This window comes from Notamacropus eugenii, chromosome 6 (genome assembly GCF_028372415.1).
Source record: "Notamacropus eugenii isolate mMacEug1 chromosome 6, mMacEug1.pri_v2, whole genome shotgun sequence".
Taxonomy (NCBI): domain Eukaryota; kingdom Metazoa; phylum Chordata; class Mammalia; order Diprotodontia; family Macropodidae; genus Notamacropus; species Notamacropus eugenii.
The window spans coordinates 185,067,132-185,092,434 of record NC_092877.1 but is presented as its reverse complement, the minus strand read 5'-3'; the positions used below and the strand labels follow the sequence as shown (position 1 = coordinate 185,092,434).

The window sequence follows — 25,303 nt, the reverse complement described above, 5'->3', positions numbered from 1 at the left end:
AATTTTATTTCCTCTTAATTTTTAAAGCCTCTGAATTTCATTTATTAGTTTCAAAAAACTATGAATCCTGTATTTATTTTCATCCATGACTTATATATACATAAACGTATACACACACATAAACATATATGTACACATACACACATATATGTATATACACATATATGTAGTACTTTGTATGTGTACATGTGTCTGCATATATGTATGTGTATATGCACATATACACAACATTTATGTATGTATGTATACTTCTATAAACATACAATTGCATATATATGCATGCATGGTTATGCATAATGCATGTACATGTGTATACATGCATGTTTGTATGTATCTATATATGTATATGCATAACTAAAGAAAAACATTGAAGCAGAAATCAGGAAATGTGGATTGTAATAACTAGTAGAAGTGGCTAACACATAACAAGGGCTAAATAATTGCTTTCTTAATTCATTCATGGATACACAGATCTTTCATAAATTATGTTACCCTGGGCAGTAATGGGTAATACCAGGCAGTTCTGTCACTCATTATCCAATGTTCTGTAATTTTTCCAAGGTGGACAAATATGCTACCAAGTATATGTAAAGATCAAGAAATAAGCTATAAAGATGCAGTTGTGTGCCTCTGATTCTAAGAGTACAGTAGAAACTCATTTCTAACCTTCAGTCCATCATATGAGCTTGCAGTGGAATAAATCAGGAGAATAAATCAAAATCAAAGAAAAACTAGCAGCTCAGTTCCTCTGAATCTACAGAAGCTTACAGTGGGCTAACAATTACCGAGTACAGCAGCAGTTCACTGAAACTCAACCATGTACAAACAGGCACAAAAGTGGGCCAGAAACTTGCAGAATTCAGACCAGGAAGGCAGTGAGCAGGAAACTCATCAGAACATAACTACTTTGTAAGCACCAAAAACTTAGAGTCTCCTAGACTGAGCTGTGAAAGTAGCAGAAATAGACACAAACACACAAATTCAAGTTTGACATCCTCTGTAACACCCCCCCCCCAAAGTGAACAAAATCTGCCCTAACAAATATGAAGTCCAAAAGCAAGAAGTACATTGAAAATAAACAAGATGACGTTGTCATCATCAACAATAACAAAAAGAATTCAACTATACAAAGGAATTAATGTATCAGTTAAATTAAAGACAGAAATACAAAAGTCAATGACTTGCAAACATGAGCAAGCAAAGTCTTAATGAGAAATTAGCATTGGACAGTGGCCTTACAATAGCTTTTCCAAGAGTTAAAGAAATATGTGGTTTTTTAATTATTTATTTATTTTTGGGTTTCAACATTCATTTCCACAAGATTTTGAGTTCCAAATTTTCTTCCCGTCTCTCCCCTCCCCCATCCCAAAACACGGTGCATTCTGATTACCCATTCCCCAAGTTTATGATTTCTCTTTCCTGTTAACCTTTTCATGTTACTATTTATTCTTGTATTTAAAAGTCAATTTTTTTCAACTCTAGTATTTTCCTCAAGGATACTTGAAAGTCCTCTATTTCATTGAATGATCACTTTTTTCCTGCCTGACGTATAATACCTAGTGTTTCTGGGTAAGTGATTCTTAGTTTTAATCCTAGTTCGTTTGATTTCTAGAATGTCATATTCCAAGTACTCTGATCCTCTAATGTAGAAGCTGCTAAATCTTGTTATCTTTTTTATTATTATCCACAATACTGGAATTGCATCTTTCTGATTTCTTGCAATAATTTCCTTGACCTGTGACCTCTGGAATTTGCTACAATATTCCTAGGGGTTTTTCTTTTGGGATCTCTTTCAGCAGACAGTTGGTGGATTCTTTCAATATCTATTTTGCTCTTTGCTTCTAGAATATCAGGGAAGTTGTCCTTGATAATTTCTTAAAAAAAAAAATCTAAGTTCTTTTTTTATCATGGTTTTAGATACTCCTGTCATTTTTAAATTATTTCTCCTGGATCTATTTACCTGGTCAGGTGTTTTTGGAATGAGATAATTCACATTGCAAGCTCTTTTGTTTCATTCGTTTGCTTGTCTTTTATAATTTCATGATTTTTTAAAATAGAGTCATTAGCTTCCATCTGCTCCATCGGAATTTTTAAGGAATTATTTTCTTCACTAAACTTTTGAACCTCCTTTTCCAGCTGACCAATTCTTCTTTTTAAGGCATTCTTCTCCTCGATGGCTTTTTGGATCTCTTTTGCCATTTGGGTTAGTCTCTTTTTAAGTTGTTACTTTCTTTAGTATTTTTGGTTCCCCTTTAACAAGGAGTTGACTCATTTTTCATGATTTTCTTGCTTCATTCTCATTTCTTTTCACAATTTTTGCCCTAATTCTCTTACTTGATTTTTAGGGTTTTTTTTTTTTTTTTAACTCTTCCACGGTCTAATACCCATTCATATTTTTCTTGGAGGCTTTGGGTGTAGGATCTTTGACTATATTGTCTTCTTCTGTTGGTTTTCCTTGTCACCAAAGTGAGATTCTATAGTCTGATTACTTTTCTGGTTTTTGGGTGAGTTTACTAACAGTTGATGGATCTCCCAGTAATCTCTGGGTCTAGAACTCCAGAAACATGCAGTTCCTTTGTCCGTGCTATGGCTTCACCAGGCTCCTATAACCCCTCCACCACACTGGGGCTGGGTCAGAATCACTCTATTCTCTCACACAGTTCTAACCGGGTATTGCCACTGAATTTCCAAATTCTCCAGCATATTTTGGGGTCACATAGTCTGGGAACCACCACAGAAGCCAGTGAATAAGTCCCCCCAACGTCTGCTCAGGTATTGTCTGTGCCAGAGTGGCCATCATTGCACTGAATTCTGCTCCCATCAAGCATGATAGACTCTTCCTGAAGACTTTTCAGGTTATCTGAGGCTGGAGGTTTGCCTTACTCCACCATTCTGTGAGTTCTTCAGCTTCCAGAATTTGTTCAGAATGATTTTTTAAACTGATATTTGGGGATGAGAGGTCTGGTAAGTCTCTGCTTCTCCTCCACCATCTTAAACAGTAATTTTAAGTGAAATTTCTCTTTCTATCTCTTGCTGTTGAGCTTCGTTAGTAATACATAACAATCCTGAGGATGTATATGGGTTTATTTTACATCTTGCAATTATGATAAAGTTGTTTATTTCAAGCAGTTTTGTTTTAGAAAGCGTGTTTCTAGGTTACTATAAGCATAGCAAGATTTGCAAAGAATGGTAGCTTCATTTCTTTTTGTCCTATTCTAATTCCTCCAATTTATTTTTCTTCTCTTATTGCTAAAGCTCATTTTTCTAATACCATATTGAGTGACAGTACTGAAAATGGAGATCTTTCTTTTACCCTGATGTTACCAGAAATACTTCTAGCTTATCCTCATTACATATATTACTTACTGATGGATTTTTATAGATATTACTCATCATTTTAAGGCTACATTAATTCCTATGATCTCTAGTGTTTTTAATAGGAATGGGTTTTTTATTTTATCAAAAGCTGTTTCTCCATCTATTGAGATAATTATGTGGTTTCTGTTAGGTTTGTTGTTGATATGATTAAATATACTGATAGTTTGCTAATATTGAAACAGTGCTGCATTGCTGCAATGAATCCTACCTGGTAACAGTGTATTATTCTCATGATAAGTTGTTGTAATATTATTGCAAATATGTTTTTTTTTAACTTTGGCATATTGGTCTATAAATTTTCTTTTTCTGTTTTGAATCTTCCTGGTTTACATATAATTAAGACATTTCTATCATAAAAAAGAACTCAGTAGGACTCCTTCTTTGCCTGTTTTTTTAAAGATCTGTATCATATGGAAAATAATTGTTCTTTAAAATAGTGATAGAATTTCCTTGAAGATCCATCGAGGCCTGGAAATTTTCTCTCAGTGAGTTCACTGATGGACTTTTCAATTTCTTTTTCTGACATGGGTTTATTTATGCATTTTACTTCCTCTTTTTTTAATCTGGGCAATTTGCATTTTTGTGAACATTCATCCATTCCCCTGAGATTGTCAAAGTTATTGGCATTTACTTCTGCAAAATAGTTCCTAATTGTTGCTTTAATTTCCTCTTTTTTGGTGATGAATTCAACCTTTTCATTTTTGTTAGTGGTTATTTGTCTTCTTCCTTCTTTTCTCTTTTTTCATATTTTCAACTTAATCATGTTGAATGGAAGAATTAAAATGGATGTGAGAAACTACGAGAATAAACAAAAGAAAACACAAGAGAAAATAGTCTGCTTCATTCTGCTATCCATTTCCAGAGTTCTTTGTCTGCATGTGGAAGGCATTTTGCCTCAAGAGTCCATTGGGAATTTTTTGGTCCTTGTATTTCTGTGAAAGGCTAAGTCTAACAGAAAAATTGCTCATACACTGTGGTTGTTATTGTGCACAAAATTATCATGGTTCTGCTCCCTTCACTCAGCATCAGTTCATGTAAGTCCTTCCAGGTCTCTCTGAAGACTTCCTGTTCATAATTTCTTATAGTACAATAGTATTTCATTACATTCATATACCACAACTTGTTCAGCCACTCCCCAATTAAAGGGCATCCCCTCTATTTCCAGTTCTTGGCCAACACAAAGAAAGCTGCTATAAATATTTTTGTACATGTGGGACCCTTTTCTATTTTTATGAACTCTTTGGGATACAGTCCTAGAAGCAATATTGCTTGGTCAAAGGGAAGGCACATTTCTGCAGTCTATTAGGGATATTTCTAAATTATGCTGCAGAAAGGTTGAATTAGCTCTCAGTTCCACCAACAATGAATTAGTGTTCCAATTCTCCCACATCTTTTTCAACATTTATCAACTTTCTATTTTGTCATGTTAACCAATTTGATCAGTGTGATGTGGTACCACAGAGTTGTTTTGATTTGCATCTCTTTAATCACAAGTGATAAGCAATATTTTTTAAATTAATTTATTTAACTTTTAACATTCATTTTCACAAAATTTTGGGTTCCAAATTTTCTCCCCTTTTGTCCGCTCCCGCCACCAAACACCAAGCATTCTAATTGCCCCTAAGACCAATTTCTTCTCTCTTCTATCATCCCTCTCTGCCCTTATCTCCAACTTCTCTTTTGTCCTGTAGTGCCAGATAACATTCTATACCCCTTTACCTGTATTTCTTATTTCCTAGTGGCAAGAACATTACTTGACAGTTGATCCTGACACTTTGAGTTCCAACTTCTTTACCTCCCTCCCTCCCCACCCCTTCCCTTTGGAAGGCCAGCAATTCAATATAGGCCAAATCTGTGTAGTTTTGCAAATGACTTCCATAATAGTTCTGTTGAATAAGACTAACTATATTTCACTCCATCCTATGCTGTCCCCCATTACTTCTATTCTCTTTTGATCCTGTCCCTCCCCATGAGTGTCAATCTCATATTGCTCCCTCCTCCCCATGCCCTCCCTTCCATCATCCCCGCAACCCTGCTTATCCCCTTATCCCCCACTTTACTGTATTGTAAGATAGGTTTTCATACCAAAATGAGTGTGCATTTTATTCCTTTCTTTAGTGGAATGTGATGAGAGTAAACTTCATGTTTTTCTCTCACCTCCCCTCTTTATCCCTCCACTAATAAATCTTTTGCTTGCCTCTTTTATGGCAGATAATTTGCCCCATTCCATTTCTCCCTTTCTCCTCCCAATATATTTCTCTCTCACTGCTTGATTTCATTTTTTTTAAGATATGATCTCATCCTCTTCAATTCACTCTGTGCATTCTGTCTCTATGTGTGTGTGCATGTGCGTGTACACGTGTGTGTGTGTAATCCCACCCAGTACCCAGATACTGAATAGTTTCAAGAGTTACAAATATTGTCTTTCCATGTAGGAATGTAAACAGTTCAACTTTAGTAAGTCCCTTATGACTTCTCTTTGCTGTTCACCTTTTCATGTTTCTCTTCATTCTTGTGTTTGAAAGTCAAATTTTCTGTTCAGCTCTGGTCTTTTCCTCAAGAATGCTTGAAAGTCCTCTATTTCATTGAAAGACCAGTTTCTCCCCTGAAGTATTATACTCAGTTTTGCTGGGTAGGTGATTCTTGGTTTTCGTGATTCTTGGTTTTAGTTCTACTTCCTTTGACTTCTGGAATATCACATCCCATGCCCTTCAATCCCTTAATGTGGAAGCTGCTAGGTCTTGTGTTATCCTGATTTGTATTTCCACAATAATTGAATTGTTCCTTCCTAGCTGCTTGCGACATTTTCTCCTTGACCTGGGAATTCTGGAATTTGGCCACAATGTTCCTAAGAGTTTCTCTTTTTGGATCTCTTTCAGGCGGTGTTCTGTGGATTCCTTGAATATTTATTTTGACCTCTGGTTCAAGAATATCAGGGCAGTTTTCCTTGATAATTTCATGAAAGATGATGTCTAGGCTGTTTTTTTGATCATGGCTTTCAGGTAGGCCCATAATTTTTAAATTGTCTCTCCTGGATCTATTTTCCAAGTCAGTTGTTTTTCCCATGAGATATTTCACATTATCTTCCATTTTTTCATTCTTTTGGTTTTGTTCTGTGATTTCTTGGTTTCTCATAAAGTCATTAGCCTCCATCTGTTCCATTCTAATTTTGAAAGAACTATTTTCTTCAGTGAGCTTTTGAATCTCCTTTTCCATTTGGCTAATTCTGCTTTTGAAAGCATTCTTCTCCTCATTGGCTTCTTGAACCTCCTTTGCCAATTGAGTTAGCCTATTTTTCAGGGTGTTATTTTCTTCAGCATTTTTTTGGGCCTCCTTTAGCAGGGTGATGATCTGCTGTTCATACTTTGCTTGCATGTCTTTGGTTACTCTTTCCAGTTTTTCCTCCAGTCCTCTAACATAATTTTAAAAATTTTCTGAACTCTTTTTGAGCTTTTCCATGGTCTGATCACATTGAGTGGGCTGGGATACAGAAGCACTGACTTCTGTGTGTTTCCCTGATGGTGAGCACTGCTCTTCCTCATCAGAAAGGAGGGGAGGATAAACCTGTTCACCAAGAAAATAACCCTCTATAGTCTTGTTTTTTTCCCTTTTCTGGGCATTTTCCCAGCCAGTGACTTGACCTCTGAATATTCTCCTCACACCCACCTCGCCTCCTGATCCTCCCAGCCCGCACTTGGGGTCTGAGACTCAAATGCTGCTTCCCAACCTCAGGGCTTTGGGTGGGGGCAGGGCTGCTATTCAGTGTGATATCAAGTTCAGCTGCCTGGGTGCGGACAGGGCCGCCTCATAGGCTCAGTTCCCTCAGGGAGTTTTTGCAGAGACCTTCAACAATGGATCAGGCCTGCCTGTTTAGAGAGCCTTGGTCTGCTCCGGCCTCCGCTGTTGCCTCCCAAAGGGGCCTGAGTTATGGGGGCACCCCACTGCCCTCTCGACCCACCGAAGAGACCTCCTCACCGACCCCTGTCACCTGTGGGTCGAGGGACCCACGCGGCTGCTGAAGATCCTGTCCCTGACGCCCGCTTGGATCAGGTCCTCTCGGTGCCATGGCCGCGGCAGGGCTGTGCTCGGCTCTGCTTCCACAGCACGACCAGCCTTTTGCGAGAGGTTTGCAGGTCCCTCTAGAACAGAAATCTCCTTCACTCCACTGTTCTGTGCCCTCTGCTGCTCCAGAATTCGCCATGAGTTACTTTATACAGATGTTCTATGGGTTGTGGATTCAGAGCTATGCGTATGTGCGTCTTTCTACTCCGCCATCTTGGCTCTGCCCCGATATGCAACATTTATACACGTGATTATAGATAGCTTTAATTTTGTACTCTGAGTGTTCATATCCTTCCAAAGTGTATCATTTGGGGAATAGCTTTTATTCTTGCACATTTGACTCAGTTGTCTATATATTTTGGAAATGAGGCCTTTATCATGGACACTAGTTGCAAAAATTCTTTTCCAGTTTTTTGCTTTCCACTTAATCTTGGTTGCTACGGGTTTGTTTATGAAAAAATTTCAATTTAATAAAATCAAAATTATCAATTTTGTCTTTCAAAATATTCTCTATCACTTTTTTTGTCAAAAATTTTTTCCATTCTCCATAAATCTGAAAAATGAACTATTATTTACACCCCTAATTTGTTTATAGTATCCATTGTTATACCTAGATAATGTAACCATTTGGACTTCATTCTTGTGTGCACTGTCAGGTATTAGTTTTTGCCAAGTTTCCACCACAATGTAATCCAGTTTTCTCAGCAGTTATTGCCAAACAGTGAGTTCTTTTCCTAGAACCTGGGGTCCTTGGATTTATCAAATAGTAGATTTCTATATACATTGACTATTGTTTCTTGAATGCCTAACCTATTCCATTGGTCTACCCCTCTATTTCTTAGACAGTAACAAGTGGTTTTGAAGACTGTGGCTTTATAATTAAGTTTAAGATCTTTATAATACAATTTGAGGGATATGACTCCTTCCTTAGCATTTCCTTTCATCAGTTCCCTTGATATTCTGATCTTTCATTCTCACAGATGAATTTTGAAACTATTTTTTTCTAGTGATAGAAAATAATGTTCAGGTAGTTTTATTGGTACAGCACTGAATAAGCAAACTAAGGTAGGCAGAAGTATCATTTTTATTATATTATCTTGGCCTACCCATAGGCAGCTGATGTTTTTCCACTTGTTTAGATCTGACTTTATTAGTGAGAAAAATGCTTTGTAATTGTTTTCATATAGTCCCTGCACTTGTTTCGGCAGGTAGACTTCCAGATATTTTGTATTGACCCCCTTAGCTTTAAATAGAATTTCTCTTGCTGTTGGGCGAATATATAGAAATTCTAATGATTTATGTGAGTTTATTTTGTAACTTACAACTTAGGCAAAGTTGTTTAATATTTCTAGTAGTTTTTTTTTTACTTGATTCTCTGGGATTTTCTAAGTATATTATCATATCATCTACAAAGAGTGATTACTTAGTTTGTTCTTTGCCTATTTTAAGTTTTCCAATTTCTTTTTCTTCTCTTCTTGCTAAAGCTAACACTTCTAGAACCACAATGAATAACAGTGGTGATACTGGACATACCTTTTTCACTCCTGGTCTTTTTTCTAGACTATCTTCATTACATATAATGCTTGCTGATGGTTTTAAATTGGTACTGCTTATTATTTTATGGAAAGTTCCATTTATTCCAATGCTTTCCAGTGTTTTGAATAGGGACGAATGTTGCATTTCCTCAAAATCTTTTTCTTAATCTGTTGAGATAATCGTATGTTTCTCTATTTTTTTTTTTGGTATGATCAATAATACTGATAGTTTTCCTAATATTGAACCAGGCCTGAATTTCTGATATAAATCCTACCTGATAATAATGTATTATTCTCATGATAAGTTGTTGAATTTTTGTGTAAATATCTTATTTAAATTTTTTTGCATCTACATTCATTAGAGAAATTAGAATTAGATTGTCCAACTTATGGTCTCACAGTTGGGAAAAGCAATTTTGAATTATTGTTTTAATTGCCTCTTCAAGTTGAATTCATCCTTTTCATTTGTCAAATTGATAATTTGGCTTTCTTTGTTTTAATCAAATTGCCCAAAGATTTATCAATTTTATTGATTTTTTTCTTATTAAACCAACTCTTGGTTTTATTTATTATTTCAAAAATTTTCTTAATTTCATCTTTGTTTCTCTTTAGGTATTTATTTTGGGATTTTAAATGTGTTCTTTTCCTAAGGTTTTCAGCTGCATGCCCAATTCATTGATCTCTTTCTCTATTTTATTCATGTAAGTGTTCAACAATAAAACAAAACAAAACAAAACAAAAACTTCCTCCAAGAAATGTTTTTGTAGTATCCCATAAGTTCATAAGTTTCGGCAGTTCGGCTCATTATAGTAATTGTCTTGAATGAAGTCGTTGCTAATTTCTATGGTTTGTTTTTTTAACCCACACATTCTTTAGGATTATGTTATTTGGTTTCCAATTAATTTTTGGTCTATCTTTCCATGGCCTTTTATTGCACATAATTTTTATTTCATTGTGATCTTAGAAGGATTCATTCACTACCTCTGCCTTTCTGCACTGGATTGCGAGATTTTTTTTTTTTTTTGCTCCAATACGTGTTCAACTTTTTCTATGTGCCATCCACCGCTGACCAAAAAGTATATCCCTTTCTATTCGCATTCAGTTTTCTCCAGGGATCTATCATATCTAACTTTTCCAGAGTTTTATTCACCTCCTCAACTTCTTGTTTATTTTGAGCTGAGGCTTGCCAAGTTCAGAGATAGGGAGAATTAGGTCACCCACTAGGATAGTTTTGCTGTCTATGTCTTATTGCACCTCCCTTGACTTCTGCGCTAAGAATCTGGATGCAATAACACTTGGTACATATATGTTTAATAATGATATTGCTTTGTTGTCTATGGTGCCTCTTAGCTGGATATAATTTCCTTCTTTATCTTTTTCTGCTTAGGTTTAGTTCTGCTTCTGCTTTGTCTTTGAGTAGGATTGCTACCCCTGTTTTGTTTTTTTTCTTTTACATCAACTGAACAGTAATATATTCTGCTCCAAACTTTTGATTTTATCCACTGTATATCCTCCTGTTTCAAATGTGTTTGTTGCAAACAACACATTGTTGTTTTGTGGATTTTCATCCATTCTGTGGTCTGCCTCCGTTTTATGGGAGAGATCATCCCATTCACATTCACAGTTATGATTGGTATCCGTGCCTTTCCCTCCATTCTATTTCCCCTTGTTTATGCTTTTCGTTCTTACTTCTCCCATATCCTCCATAATAGAGTATTGATTTTTGACAACTCCCTCCCTCATTCGTTGCTCCCTTCTTTTTACCATCCCTCCCTTTTCTTTCCCCTTTTACCTCCTACTGCCTATAGAGCTAATTAGATTTCTATACTTAACTTGAGTTTGTTGTTCCCTCCTTGAAACAAATCAGATAAAAGCAAATCGCAGACAGTGTTCATCTCCCTCCCCTCTTTTCCTCTACTGTAATATGTCTTTGTGCCTCTTCCTACCATGCAATTTACCTTCTTCTGCTTCCGTTTCATATTTCTCATTATATTCCCTTTGTACCCTTAAATCACATTTTTTCATCATTTCATTTCATTTGTACCCACTCCCTCTATATATGTACATCATTTTTAAATACTACAATAAATATACATGTCTCAAGATTAGCAAATACCATCTTCCGTTCAAAGAATGTGAATAGTTTGCTTATATTTAATAACAATTTTTCCACTTCCATTTTTATGTCCCTTTTGAGACCTGTGTCTGAAGATTAGATTTTCTCATTTGCTCTGGCTTTATCATCAGAAAGTTCTGGAAATTTCCTGTTTCATTGAATATCCATCTCCTTGTCTGCAATATTATGCTCAATTTTGCTGGGTACTTGATCTTTCATTGTAGTGCCTTCTCCTTTGCTTTGTTGGAATATCATATTCCAATCATTCTTATCTTTTAACGTAGGAATTGCTAGCTTCTGTGTGATCCTTAGTGTAGTTTCTCGGCTTTTGAATTGCTTCCTTCAGGGTTCTTGAAGCATTTTCTCCTTCACTTGAGAGTGCTGGAATTTGGCAACGATATTCCTTTGAGATCCCTTTCAGGAGGTGGATGTGAATTCTTTCTATGAATATATTACCTTCCTGATCTGGGCAGTGTTCCTTGATGATTTCTTGGAATACATTGTCCAGGCTATTTTTCTCATCATGAATTACTATTAGAACAGTAGTTCTTAAATTTCCCCTCCTGGATCTATTTTCTTGGTCTGTTGTTTTTCCAATTAGATTTTTTTTTGCATTTTCTTCTATCTTTTCATTCTGTAGATTCTGTTTGACTTATTCTTAATGTCTCATATTGTCATTAGCTTCTTCTTGCTCACTTCTAATTTTTATCCAATTGTTTTCTTCAGTTAGCTTTGTATCTCCTTTTCCATCTGTCCAGTTGTTCCTTTTCAGCAGTTATTTTCTTCAGTTACTTTCTGTACTTCCTTTTCCATTTGTCCAATTTTCCTTTTAAATACTTCTGTGATTTCTTTTTTCATATTTTTAAAATCATTGGCCAATTTTTCTTCTATTTCTCTAATTTGACTCTGAAAATCTTTCTTCAGCTCTTCCAAAAATGCTCTTTCCATTCAGACCAGTTTCTATTCCCTTCTGAAGTTTCTGACTGGAGTACAGTCTCAATGCTGTCCTCTTTGGTCCTTGTCCACATAGGAAGATTATATGTTCTCTTGTTTTCTGCTTTGCTTTGTACTCATGATTATCACCCTTTCCCTATCTTTTAAAGTAGCACTTAATTAGTTTTTTCTTTAATTATCCCATCAAAATCAACTTTAACTCACACTCTCTGTCTATGTATTTCCCTTTTATATGGTGTAATAAATATACAGTTCCCAAGAGTTACAAGTATCATCCTACAATGTAGAAATGTAAAAAGTTTATCCTTTTTGAATAGCATGTTAATTTTCTTCTTTTTCTCCCCTTTCTTGTTTACCGTTTTATGCCTCTCTTGAATCTTGTATTCAAAGATCAAATTCTCCATTACGCTCTGCTCTTTTCATCAGGAAAGTTTGGAAGTCCCCTGTTTCATTGAATGTCCATCTCCTTTCCTGAAATATTATGCTCAATTTCTTTGGGTAGTTGATGCTTTATTGTTGTTCCAGCTACTTTGCTTTACAGAATATCATATTCCATGCCCTCAGCTCTTTCAGTGCAGAAGCTACAAGGTCCTGTGTTACCCCTGACTGTGGTGCCCTGATATTTTAATTGTTTCTTTGTGGTGGATTAGACTATTAGCTTATGATCTGATAATTCTGTAATTTTGCTATAACATTCTCTGATGTTTTCATTTTGGGATCTCTTTCAGTGGGTGATCAGAGGATTCTTTCATTGGCTATTTTTTCTCTCTAATCCCAGGACTTCATGATAGTTTTATTTGATGATTACTTGAAAGATGTTGTCCAGCCTCTTTTTCTACCATATTTCTCAGATAAGTCAATAATTATCAAATTATCACTCCTGGATCTGTTTTCCAGGTTAACTGTTTTTCTAATGAGGCATTTTACATTACTTTTCATTCTTTCTATTTTTCTTTGATGTTTAATAGAGTCATTATCTTCCATTTGGCTACTTATAATTTTCAACAAATTGTTTCTTCAGTTTTTAAACTCTTTTTTCATTTATTCAATTCTAATTTTAAGGAGTTGTTTTCTTTAGTATAACTCCTCCTTCCCCCATTTTCTCAATTGTATTTTTAAAATTTTCTTCCACCTCTTTTATAATTCCTCTTCTAAGAAGACTTTTTTAGGTTTCAAAGCAGTTTATATCCCCTTTTAAGGATTGAGATGGGAACATACATATTGTGCTCTCCTGAATTTTTGTTTTGATCTTCCCTGTCATCAAGATATTTCTCTGTGATCATTAATATTTTTCTTCTTTGTTCTCAGGTTGTTTGTCTTTTTTCTGATTTTCAAAGTGAATCTCTGGTTCTGGGGCCTGGATATCTGTCCTAATCGTTTTTTTTGTGAATTCCATCACTATAGAATTTTTTCAGTTTCATTTCTTGAGGGTATTTTAAGGAGTTTGTAGGAGAGCTCAGGTGAATCCCTGCTTTTATTCTGCCACATTGGCTCACTCAATGAGCCCAAATATGTTGTAAATCATCTCTCCTGGATCTATTTGGCAGGTCAGTTTGTTTTTCCAAGGAGATATTTCACATTGTTTTCTGTTTTTTTAATTCTCTTGGTTTTGTTTCATAATTTATTTTTTTCTCATAAAGCTTTTTTGGTCCATTTCAATTTTTACGGAATAATTTTCTTCACTGATCTTTTGGACCTCTGTTTTGAAGAATTTGGACAATTCTTTTTAGGTTATCCTTCACCTCTTTGACTTTTTGGATCTCTTTTGCCATTTCAGTAAGTCTGTATTTAAGGTATTATTTATTTCAGTGTTTTTTGGGGGGTCTCTTTTAGTAATCTGTTGAAATATTTTTGATGATTCTGTCGTATCACTCTCATTTCTCTTCCCATTTTTCCTCTACTTATCTTACTTGATTTTCAGAATCATTTTTGAGATATTCCATAGCCTGATACCAATTCATATTTTTCTTGGAAGTTTTGAATGTAGGATCTTTGACTTTGTTTTCTTCTTCTGGTTGTTTATTTTGATCTTCTTAGTCACCAAAATAAGATTCTATAGTCTGAGTTACTTTTCCCACTCTTTGGTCATTTTCCCAACCAATTACTTGACTTTTTAATTGATTGTTAAGGTAAGGCTCTGCTTCCAGTGTGGAGGTTTTAGTGTCTCAATATTCAGGAATTCTGTGCAACTGTTTTCAGAGATACTTCTAGACACCTGTAAATGTTCAATTCTTTATTTTTTTAATTATTATTTTATTTATTTGCAGGGTTCTACAATCACCTCCATATATCTTAGATTTTTTCCCTCTTTCCCTTTCCCCTAGGTCCCCACTCCCTCCCCGATATGGCATACAGTTTTATATAAGTTCTACACACACATTCCTATTAAATATATTTGATTTTCAGTTTTTAGCCACCACAAATCAAACTGTTATAAATATTTTTTGTATGTGGAACCCTTTCCTATTTTCATGATCTATATTCATTAGGGAAATTGTTCTACAGTTCTCTTTCTCTGTTTTGCCTCTTCTTGGTTTAGGAATCAGAACCATATTTGCATCATAAAAAAAAAATTGACAGGACTCCTTCATCCCTAATTTCCCCAAATAGTCTATATAGTATTGGAATTAACTATTCTTTAAATGTGTGATAGAATTTATTGGATATCCTTCTGGCCCTGCAGATATTTTCCTAGGGAGTTCATTGATGCCTTGTTCAATTTCTTTTTATCAGATGAGACATTTGGTATTCAACTTATTCTTCTGTTAATCTGGGCAATTTATATATTTTTTAAAATAATCATTCATCTCATTTAGATTCTCAAATTTATGGGCATATAGTTGGGCAAAGTAAAAGACATGTTAAATCTCTGGAGAAAATTAAATGAGTTAAAAGAGGACAGAAAGGAATATATCTTTTCTTTTCAGTGGCACATGGCACATATACAAAAACTGACCACGTTATAGGGCATGAAAACCTCACAATCCAGTGCAGAAAGGCAGAGATAGTCAATGAATCCTTCTCAGATCGTAATTCAGTAAAAATTATACGTAATAAAAACATGGAAAAATAGACCAAAATTTAATTGGGAACTAAATAATCTAATATGAATGAGTGAGAATGAGTGAGTTAAATGACAAATCATACAATCAACAACTTCATTCAGGAGAATGACAATAATGAGACAACCTGCCAAATCTTATGGGATATTTCAAAAGCAGTTCTAATGAGAAGTTTTATATTGTTTCATGCCTACATGTGTGTGTTCGTCCTTCTTTGCCGACGAAGATCATGCCATCAAAGAAATGATGACATGACTTGCACCTGACTTTGTTTTGAGTCAGGGTTGTGCAGGTCACCAACCACACTTCTCCAGAGCCATCTGAATCCAGTGACCAGATATTCACCGGGATGACTGGAGATGACCCAGGATGAGGCGCAATTGGGGTTAAGTGTCTTGCCCAAGGTCACACAGCTAGTGAGTGTCAAGTGTCTGTGAGGTTTGAACTCATGTCCTCTTGATTCCTTCACTGGTGCTCTATTCACTGCGCTACCTAGCTGCCCCGTGCCTACATGAATAAAATAGAGAAAGAGGGCATCAATGAATTGGGCATGCAACTGAAAAAGCTAGAAAAAGAACGAATTGAAAATCCTCAAGTAAATTCCAAATTAGAAATACTGAAAACCAAAGGAGAGATTGATAAGATTGAAATGTAGAAACTAATTTAACTAATAAGTAAAACTAAGAATTGGTTGTGTGAAAAAAAAATAAAATTTATAAATCTTTGGTCAAATTGATTAAAAAAAGAAAAAAATTACCAAAGTACCAATCTCAAAAATGAAAAGAGTAAACTCACCTCCAATGAGGAGGAAATTAAATGTTCAGTTCTTTCAAGATGGTATGAGCAAAGGAGAGATGTTTACTCTCTATTGGCCTGTGATCTGTTCTGTGAGTGACCACAAGCACTCTTTTCTGCCTTGGAACTGTGAGGAGGAGTCCCTCTTCACCACTATCAGAATCTCTGCCCTGCCAGCACTTCTCCTCTCTCCAGGATCAACAGCTGGGACTATGACCTAGATCAAAGCACAGGCAGAGCAAGAGAATCCTAAGCCAGCAAAGAGATCCCAACAATCTCCCTCTGATCAGCCACCAAATTCCCCCACTGTCTCAGTTGAGAGTTCCAGAAGCAACTGCTGCTGCTGTCACCACTTCAGAGCTGGGGCTACTCAGGGTTACTCTCTCACTCTGGTCTTATGGACCTTTCCTACTGATATTCTAAGTTGTTTTTGGCATTTGTGGGTTTTGGATTCTAGAAACTGTCACAGCTGCCAGTGATTCAGTGACATAAGGTCTGCTGCAGGTTTACTTTGAGGCTCTGTTTGTGGTGGCATTGCAAAGGTTAGTCTGGACTCCTCTTCCAGCTCAGTGCAATTGACCTTTTTGTTGAGTTTTCAGGTTGTTTTGGGCTGGACATTTGCTTCACTCTGTCCTTTTCTATGGATTCAGCTATTATATAATTTCTTTTTTTCTTATTATTTTATTTGTTTCCAGTGTTCTACAATCACTTCCATATAACTTAGATTTTTCCCCTCCCTCCCCCTCATTTCCCTTTAATTCCCCCTCCCTCCCTTAGATGGCATGCAATTTTATATAGGTTCTATGCATATATTCCTATTAAATATATTTTCACCTTAGTCATGTTGCATAGAAAAGTTAAAATGAACGGAAAAAATCATAAAACAAACCAAAAAGTAATGCAAAAGAAAATGATCTGCTACATTCTGCAATTGAATTCCACAGTTCTTTCTCTGAATATGGAAGGCATTTTGCCTTAAGAGACCATTGGGAATTTTTGAAGTCCTTGCATTGCAATGAAGTTCTAAGTTTACCAGAAAAAATCCTCTTATACTGTGGTTGTTGTTGTGTACAAAGTTCTCCTAAAAGTCTTTCCAGGCTTCTCTGAAGCCTTCCTTGTCATCATTTCTCATAGCATAATAGTATTCCATTACATTCATATGCCACAATTTATTCAGCCATTCCTCAATTGATGGGCATCCTCTTGATTTCCAGTTTTTTGGCAACCACAAAGAGTGATGCTATAGATATTTTTGTACATGTGGAACCCTTTCCCATTTGTATGATCTCTTGGGGATACAGTCCGAGAAGCAGTATTGCTGGGTTAAAGGGTATGCACATTTTTGTAGCCCATTGGTGATTTAGAACATTTTTTCATATGAGTATAGATAGCTTTAATTTCTTCCTCTGAAAACTGCCTGTTCATATCCTTTGACCATTTGTCAGTTGGGGTATATAATTTCTTTGGAGTCACTTTTACAAGGTTTTCAAGGGATTTGAGGATAAGCTCAAAGAATTCCCTGCTTTTACTCTGACATGTTAAGAAAGATGTTTTTAGAGAGAAAAAAAGACAAAATAAAAATCTAATAAGAATGAAAGAAGAAAATGGGAAATGAAATGAGAGCTGTATATGACTATTATGAAAAGAAATTTAAAGTTTGGTTAAAGGAGTAAAAAAAAAAAAACTCTCCTGAAGAAAAACTCCTTAAAAATTAGAATTGTACAAATGCTTAAAGAGATACAAAATATTACTTAAGGAAATGAATCTGTTAAAATGAGAATTGGTCAAATAAAAACTTGATGCTGCATGATACATCAAGAAACAATAAAATAAAATTTAATGACTGAAATATAGAAGAAAACACCAATTATCTCACAAATTTTAAAAACAAACAGAAAAAACAAAAATTAAAATAAAAGTGAAAATGTGACAATATCCAGAACTGAGACCCTTCTACTTTTCAAAAGCAAAAGCTCTGAAAGTTCAGCCTACCAACTGAAATAAGCCTAACAAGTCAAGAGTTATGAATGAGGCAATGATGTTATTTCAGAAACAGAATTTTATTTAACTGAAGAAATCTTTCTGGGGCATAACTCTCATTAAAAACAAATGGGAAGCGGGGCAAGGCAGGAAAAAATCGAATTGCAGTGTTCCAAATCAACTAGTTACATTATTGTAAACCCATGGTGTCTTTGCAAACAGTGTGCATTTGTTTTCTCATCTGTCCTAAGAACTCTGTTCTTTATTGACTTTAGCAGAGACAGCAGGAACAGAAGAAAGCGCAGTGTTAAAAGTATTTGTGTTGACTTCTGGTTAAAAGTAGTCTCTGTTCTGATTAGCTGCAAGGTCAAAGTCTCATAACCTAAATAGGGGCCAAGAATTGAACAAGTACTTAATAAAAGTAATCACTGTGGACAGCTGGGAGAAGATTTAATGGAACAAGACAACTGTCAGCCGTACTTAAACCTCTTTCAAAAGGCTTTAAATAGGTTCTCAGGGAGTGGGCCCATTGTGTGAGGGGAACCAGGGGCCTGCTGCCAAAGCTCTGTGTGAGGCAGCCTCATTCCCTTGATGGTGTCCTTGACCGTTCCCACCAGTATGACTGGCCAGACCACCCAGGCCCTCAGAGAGCTCAGCAGCTACTTTCCAGCGTCAGGTGGATTTGAGGTAAAGAAAATTGTTAATGAGCAGAGAGCTGTTATTCAACTGTATCTTGGGCTTCCACAAGAGTGGGAGTTTCGTGGAAGAAGAAGTGAACAAAGAATCAAAGCAGTGTGACACTGACAAACTGAACTCCCTCTTCCATCAGTTTAAAAGTGAGAGGTGTTGGGTGATTTGACTAGCACAGAAAGAATGGACAACCAAAGTGGCATTGCAGAGATCAAAGGAAGCTAACTGTTAGATAAAAAGTACTCCTTAATCAATCCACCTGAAAGTAGTAGTGATAGTAACCTTGAACTCCATCATCAAAAAGAGATGATCTGACAAGTAAAACTGTCCAGAAAACCTCCCAGCATGGCTTAGACCAGTATCTTTCCATATACGATGAAGCCATAAAATTAAGGAAGCAATTATTAAGAAACCTAGTCAAGAGAATGGAAATGCAGGGGAAAAAGTTGACACTTTCCAAATTTTCAGATTGGTGGAATGTGATCTTCTTGCCTTTGGAGTCTGGGGTTTTGCACGCAAATATTTGTCCAGACTTGTTCCATTTCTTACTTTGCAACTTGTATTCATGGGATTATCTAAATACTTCCCCAAAAATGAAAAGAAGGTGAAGACAATACTAAGTGCTGCACTTTTATTGTCTGGAATCCCAGCTGAAGTCATCAGTTGATCTATGGATACCTATAGAAGAATGTTTTTACAGATCTTTGTGTCTACTTTTTCACTTTCATCTTCTGCCATGAACTGTTTGTTTTCTGGGGCTCCAAAGTTCCATGAAAGCTATAGAACATAAAGAGTATCTTATAAACCCAATTTTCTGTTCTCTATGAATCTAGGGGAAAGAAACCAGTTTATATTTTTACAGCATTCTTACTTGATAAGAGTTATCGAACCACTGGATAATGAATAGATGGCAGAGTCCCCAGTTCAAAAGTTTTGCACTCGTCCTGATGTGAAGAATGAAGTACAAATGCCATTAATTTCTTTGTGTTATTCATTTAAAAGATGTGTCGGTTACCCTGACTTACATTTCACTCAGGTTACATTCTTTCTTTTTTGGCCTGTGATAACACAACTAAGGTGTCTATGCTCTTTGCAGAACTGTTAAACATTGTCTTCACCATCACTAAGAACCGCTTCTGTTACTTGTTTTTCCTTCTCTTAAAATAAATGATTCAATCTTATACCAAAAATTAAATTAGCTGAGTTTTCTAACCTTCTTGTATACAATGTAACGTCCAATAATTAAATGAATTAATCAAACCTTAGTCTTTGTCCTCATTGAAAACAAGTCTTTATTTTCTATCTAGTCCCTAGAATTTAATCAAATATAGGAACCCATTTGTACCAATAAAATTGGAGGGGGGTTTGGGAAGACAAATAAAAGGTTCTAAATGAAGTTATGTTGACTGTCCATGAATATCACTAGTACAAGATGGACACCTTTTATAATATAAATCCGTGTTTTTCTTTTCACATGGTGAACCTCGACCTAGCAATTATAAAGAAAACAAAAAATAAACAAAAAACAAAAACAAATGGTATAGTCTAAAGCTTAAGCATGTTTTAACAAATGTGAAATGGAATCTGATTACAAACCCAATCAAATGTACTTTATAATAAATGGTCCCATCTAGGACTGTGGGGACATTAGTGCCTTGCTCATTGACCACAGCACCTTTTCTTTAAAGTTTCTCTGGGTCGTCTAGGTTGTCTTCAGCTTCACTCTTGGTCTCCTTTTTGAGCTCTGGCCCTGCCTCAGACTCCTCCTGTGGTGACTTGATAGTGGATCCCACAGCAGCAGCACCTGCTGCCTTCTACTTGTTATATCTCTGTGTGTATGTGTGCCTGTGTGTGTATGTGTGTGCTTCTTCTCTTCTCCTTTTTTGTGTTTCTTGTCCTCCTTTGCTTTTCCAATAACCCTCCTGGTCTGAATTCCTGGCAGGTGATGTACTGTTCTTGGGACTTTTAGCAATGTTGACAGGTGCTGCTGGAGACCAGTTTGTGGATGGGGACAGAGACTAGGTGGGGATGGAGGGATTTGGTGTTTCTGAGCTGCTGGCTCAGGGGATCCTGGAGGCAGATTTGGAGGATGAGACCCTTCTTAAAGACTGGGGACTTGGCCAGGCAGCTTTTTTTTATTTCTTTTGTGGGTCCCTGGGCTCTGGAGACTCTCCTGAATGGACTATTGCGAGCGCTAGGGACTACCTTCTTTAGGGTGAAGATCAAGCTTTTTTTTTTGATGAGGAGGACGACTTGCAGAGCTCTGAGGAAGTTGAGGGCGTGGTGAAAGTGAATGCCGTTTGAGGAGACCAGGTTTTGCTGTACATACCTTTGGGGGGGGGGGTGCGTTTCCTGTGCTTAGATGATAAGAGGAACGTCTCTGTAGCAGGAGAACTTCTTGACTTTGGAGGTGGTGAATGGGAGACCCATTACTTTGTGGAAGATGAAAGAGATGCTCTTTGTTTGGGATGTGGTGAGAGTGAAGCTGTTCTTCTCTTAGGAGGTGGAGAAAGAGAATATCTCCTCTAGAATGGAGACAAGAGTCTTCTTGGCGATGGTGAGGGCGTCAACGTGGGGTGGTAATTGTGTGAGAGACTTCTTTCATTGTCGTCTGGTGAGAGGTGGTGAAGGACTTCTCCAACTACTTTTAATCATCTGTTGATTGCCACCTCTTTCCCATCTGCATCTGAGGAGAGGACTCTTTCTCATATTTCCGTGGTGAAGAGGTTGGAGTCCTGGAGGACGAATGTTTTCAAGGCTTCTCCGTTTTTCACATTTGCTCTCTACAATAGCTCTGCTTGTGAGAAGGAGCAGGAGCCAGAGTCAGAAATATGCTGGTTTTGTCTCTAGTATTTCCACCTCTGTTGCATGGAATCAGCTGCTACCATTTAGCCATTTTTGTCTTCCAATTCAGATCACTCCACTTTCCAAGGTTTTGGTGCTGGTGAAGGTGAGTTCCATTTCTCTGTATCTTTATGTTTTGCTGTTTTACCTTAGATTCTCCCTGGAGTAACAGACTTTTTCTCGTACAATTTGAATTCTAAGGTGTTGGTGACCAAAGGGATTTTGGCGGTGGGCTTGCTGGCAGAGACGGGTTGATGCCTTTGCCACGGAGGGCATGAGAATGGAGTCTAAGAGTTTTTCTAGGAGGACTGGAGATTCTTTTATGTGGCTTCTTTGGAGGTGGACCCGAAAGAGGCAAAAATGATGATGAGCTGGTTTTAAAAAGTGTAAAAATATATTGAAATACTTTTTCTTATGGAAGATTACAAAGAAATGCTTTCTACCAAAATTCTAAGAATTTGTTGAAAGGAGAAAGATAATAGAAAGTTCCTTTATGTCATATTCAGAACTATGATTTAGTCAATAGGAGATATTCTTTATGATATATATTTTCTCTCTGACTGATTGTCTTGGAAATTTACCTATGTCACTGTGGTATCAAATGACTTGCCAATATATATCAGTTAATTTGTTTCAGAGGGAGATTTTTAACCCACCTTCTTGACTCTAAGACTGGAATTATTCCGCTATGTCACAATTTCACAGTAGTTCTGAAGAAATAATATTAATGAACAAAGCAGTGATTTTTCACTTTTTGACAGGAAAAAGCCCCAGAAAAGGTTGAATTTCTTGGGGTGCACTTGGTGTAGTTATGCAAAAATGCAGATCATGGAATGTGGATCCAGAATAGACTTCAGGGACAAAAAAATTACGACTTGTCATACTGATGAAGAGACTTAACAAAAAAGTTACTTTTGCTTTTCTTTCATTGTGTTTCAATAAATGAAACTAACTCTTTTCTCCTTTCCACTCTTGCCACAATAAAAGCAAAACAAAACGACCACATAGTATAACAAAAACAATAATTTTCTCCAAATCACACAGATAACAACTAGCAGATTTAGAATTACTCCAGATTCAACTCTTTTTCCACAGAATCATACATTTTTTTTCTGAAAAGTATTCAATTGTTCCAAATAGTTGAAATAATAGTCTAGAAAGGTTCAATGGCCAAATCATTAGAACTCTGAAACAAAAATAAAAATCTAGAGATTTTATGGGAAATAACATTCAATTAAAAAGATGTATTGAAAGTACGGAAATGGATGATGAAAAAAATAAAATGAATTGACCAAAAAGTGATTGTAGTGAGTTATGAATCACATGGGTTCCACGCATAGAAATCTGCAGAAGAAAAATTGTAATTGGTTCAAAATGACTCAACTGTTTTCAATCTGCTTGAACTCCTCCAATATGGATGCAAAATGCAGTTCATTTATGCAGTCTCTATGAGATCAAATAACTGTATCTTTTGTTATAAACTAGGTCAGTCGTATCTTGAACAACTTAATTTTTCATATTTAATCAGATGTTTATCATTATGTCAGCAAAACTGTATTTTTTTTTTAGTTAGGTGTTTTACAGATAAGAAAAGTGTGCTCTTAGAAAATTCTTTTTGTTTCTCTTAATTCTTATATATTTATGATGCATTTATGTAGCCTTAATATCTAGCAAGAAGATAGTTATGCAGCTACACAGTGAGTTATTTAGCTACGACAGTGACTGAGTTAGTTACGACACTGAGTAAGATACTAAAATAAGTTTATCTCCTAATTTTGTGTTGTATTTATTGAGTGCTTCTTGTTAGAGACAGGAAAGCTTAAAAATTAGCATTTAGGGATTCTGTTCAGAACTTTAAGAATTGTGCTACTCAGTTGCAGTTGTATTCGTTCTTTGTTTTCAAATAAGACCATGACATCAGAGAAATAATAACATGACTTGCACTTGACTATATTTTGAGTGAGGGAGGGCTATGCAAGGTCACCAACCTCACTTTCTCCTCCTGAACCATCTGGATCTAGTGACCAGATAATCAATGAGATGACTGCAGATGGCCCAGGATGCAATAAGAAAGCTTGGCTTTTTTCACCTAAGGCGTATTCAGGTACTCACTAAGAGTGAAGTCATGATCTTTGAGTGAATAGCCCTCTTTAAGAAGCAATCAGAAAGGAGGAAGAGCCAAGATGGTGGAGTAGCTCTCCCACCAAAGCTCATAAAGTACCCGTAAAAATGATTCTAACCAAATTATAAAGCAGAAGAAGCCACAAAACAACAGAGTAAAAGATATTTCCAGAACTAGGCAGCCTGGAAAGCTGACAGGAAAGGTCTATCACATTAGGCTAGGAGCAGCGAGCAACCCACAGAGTGCAGTCCAGTCTTGGCCAGGAGGGGCAACACAGAAAGGACTAGAGAAGGATTCATGGGCAGCAGCTGAGGTTCTCAGATGCCTCAACCCACAAATACCAAAGACAGCTTCATAGGTCAGTGAGAAAGCTTTTTCACCTGGGTGAGAAGGGAGCAGGTTCCTTCCCTAGCCATGGCCACAGACAGCTGCAACATCCATTTCTGCAGCACTCTGCTTAAAGCCCCTGGGATAATAAAGTATTTGATCTGGATCTCAGTCCTGAGCTGAGGTCCTGAGTTGGGGAGGACCATTGGCATGCTGGAGCTGGAGGCAGTTGTGGAGAGGGAACCCTACTCACAGATCCTGGGTAGAAAAGTTTGTGGTTGCTTCCCAGACCAAGCTCAGGTCAGGAGATGAGTAAACTCCTCTCCCTTGATTGTGCCACCTTGGAGGAACTTACAGGTCCCTTGAGTATACCCTCCACTTGACAAAGGTCTCAAAAGTCAAGTTACTGGCTGGGAAAATATCCCAAAAGGTGAAAAATAAGACTATATAAGGTTACTTTCTTGGTGAACAGGTATTTTCCTCCATCCTTTCTGATGAGGAAGAACAAAGCATGCCATTAGAGTAAGATATCAAAGCCAAGGCTTCTGCATCCAAAACCTCCAAAATAAATTTGCAATGGTCTCAGGTCGTGGAAGAGCTCAAAAATTATTTTGAAAATGAAGAAAGAGAGGTGGAGGAAAAATTGGGAAGAGAAATTAGAGCAATGAAAGAAAATCATGAAAAAGGAGTCAACAGCTTGCTAAAGGAGACTCAAAAATGCTGAAGCAAATAACACTTTTAAAAATAGAATAACTTAAATGGCAAAAGTGGTCCAAAAAACCAATGAGGAGAAAAATGCTTTAAAGAGCAGAATTACCCAAATGGAAAAGGAAGTTCAAAAGCTCAATGAAGAAAATAGTTCTTTAAAAATTAGAATGGAGCAGATGGACGCTGATAATCGTATGAGAAACCAAGAACTGACAACGCGAAGCCCTAAAGAATGAAAGAAAAATGAAATAATTTGAATACAATGTTGACTATCTCATTGGAAAAACAACTGTCCTGGAAAATAGATCCAGTAGTGACAATTTAAAAATCATGGAGCTACCTGAAATCCATGATGAAAAAAAAAAGAGCCTAGATATCATCTTTCTTGAAATTATGAAGAAATTCTGCCCTGATATTATAGAACCAGAGGGTAAAATAAATATTGAAGGAATCCACCAATTGTTTCCTGATAGAGATCCAAAAAGAAAAACTCCTAAGAATATTGTAACCAGATTCCTGAATTCCCAGATCAAGGAGAAAATATTGCAAGCAGCTAGAAAAAAACAATTCAAGTGTTGTGGAAATACAATGGGGATAAGACAAGATCTAGAAGCTTCTACATTAAGGGATCAAAGTCCTTGGAATAAGATACTCCAGAATTAAAAGGAACTGGAATTAAAACCAAAAATCACGTACCTAGCAAAGCTAAGTATAATAATTCAGGGGAAAA

At 36.4% G+C, this 25,303-nt stretch overlaps 1 pseudogene; it reads left to right on the top strand.

The window, feature by feature from the left end:
- Positions 1-817: 817 nt before the first annotated feature.
- Positions 818-19,346, top strand: LOC140512213 (guided entry of tail-anchored proteins factor CAMLG pseudogene; annotated as a pseudogene).
- The last annotated feature ends 5,957 nt before the right edge of the window (positions 19,347-25,303 follow it).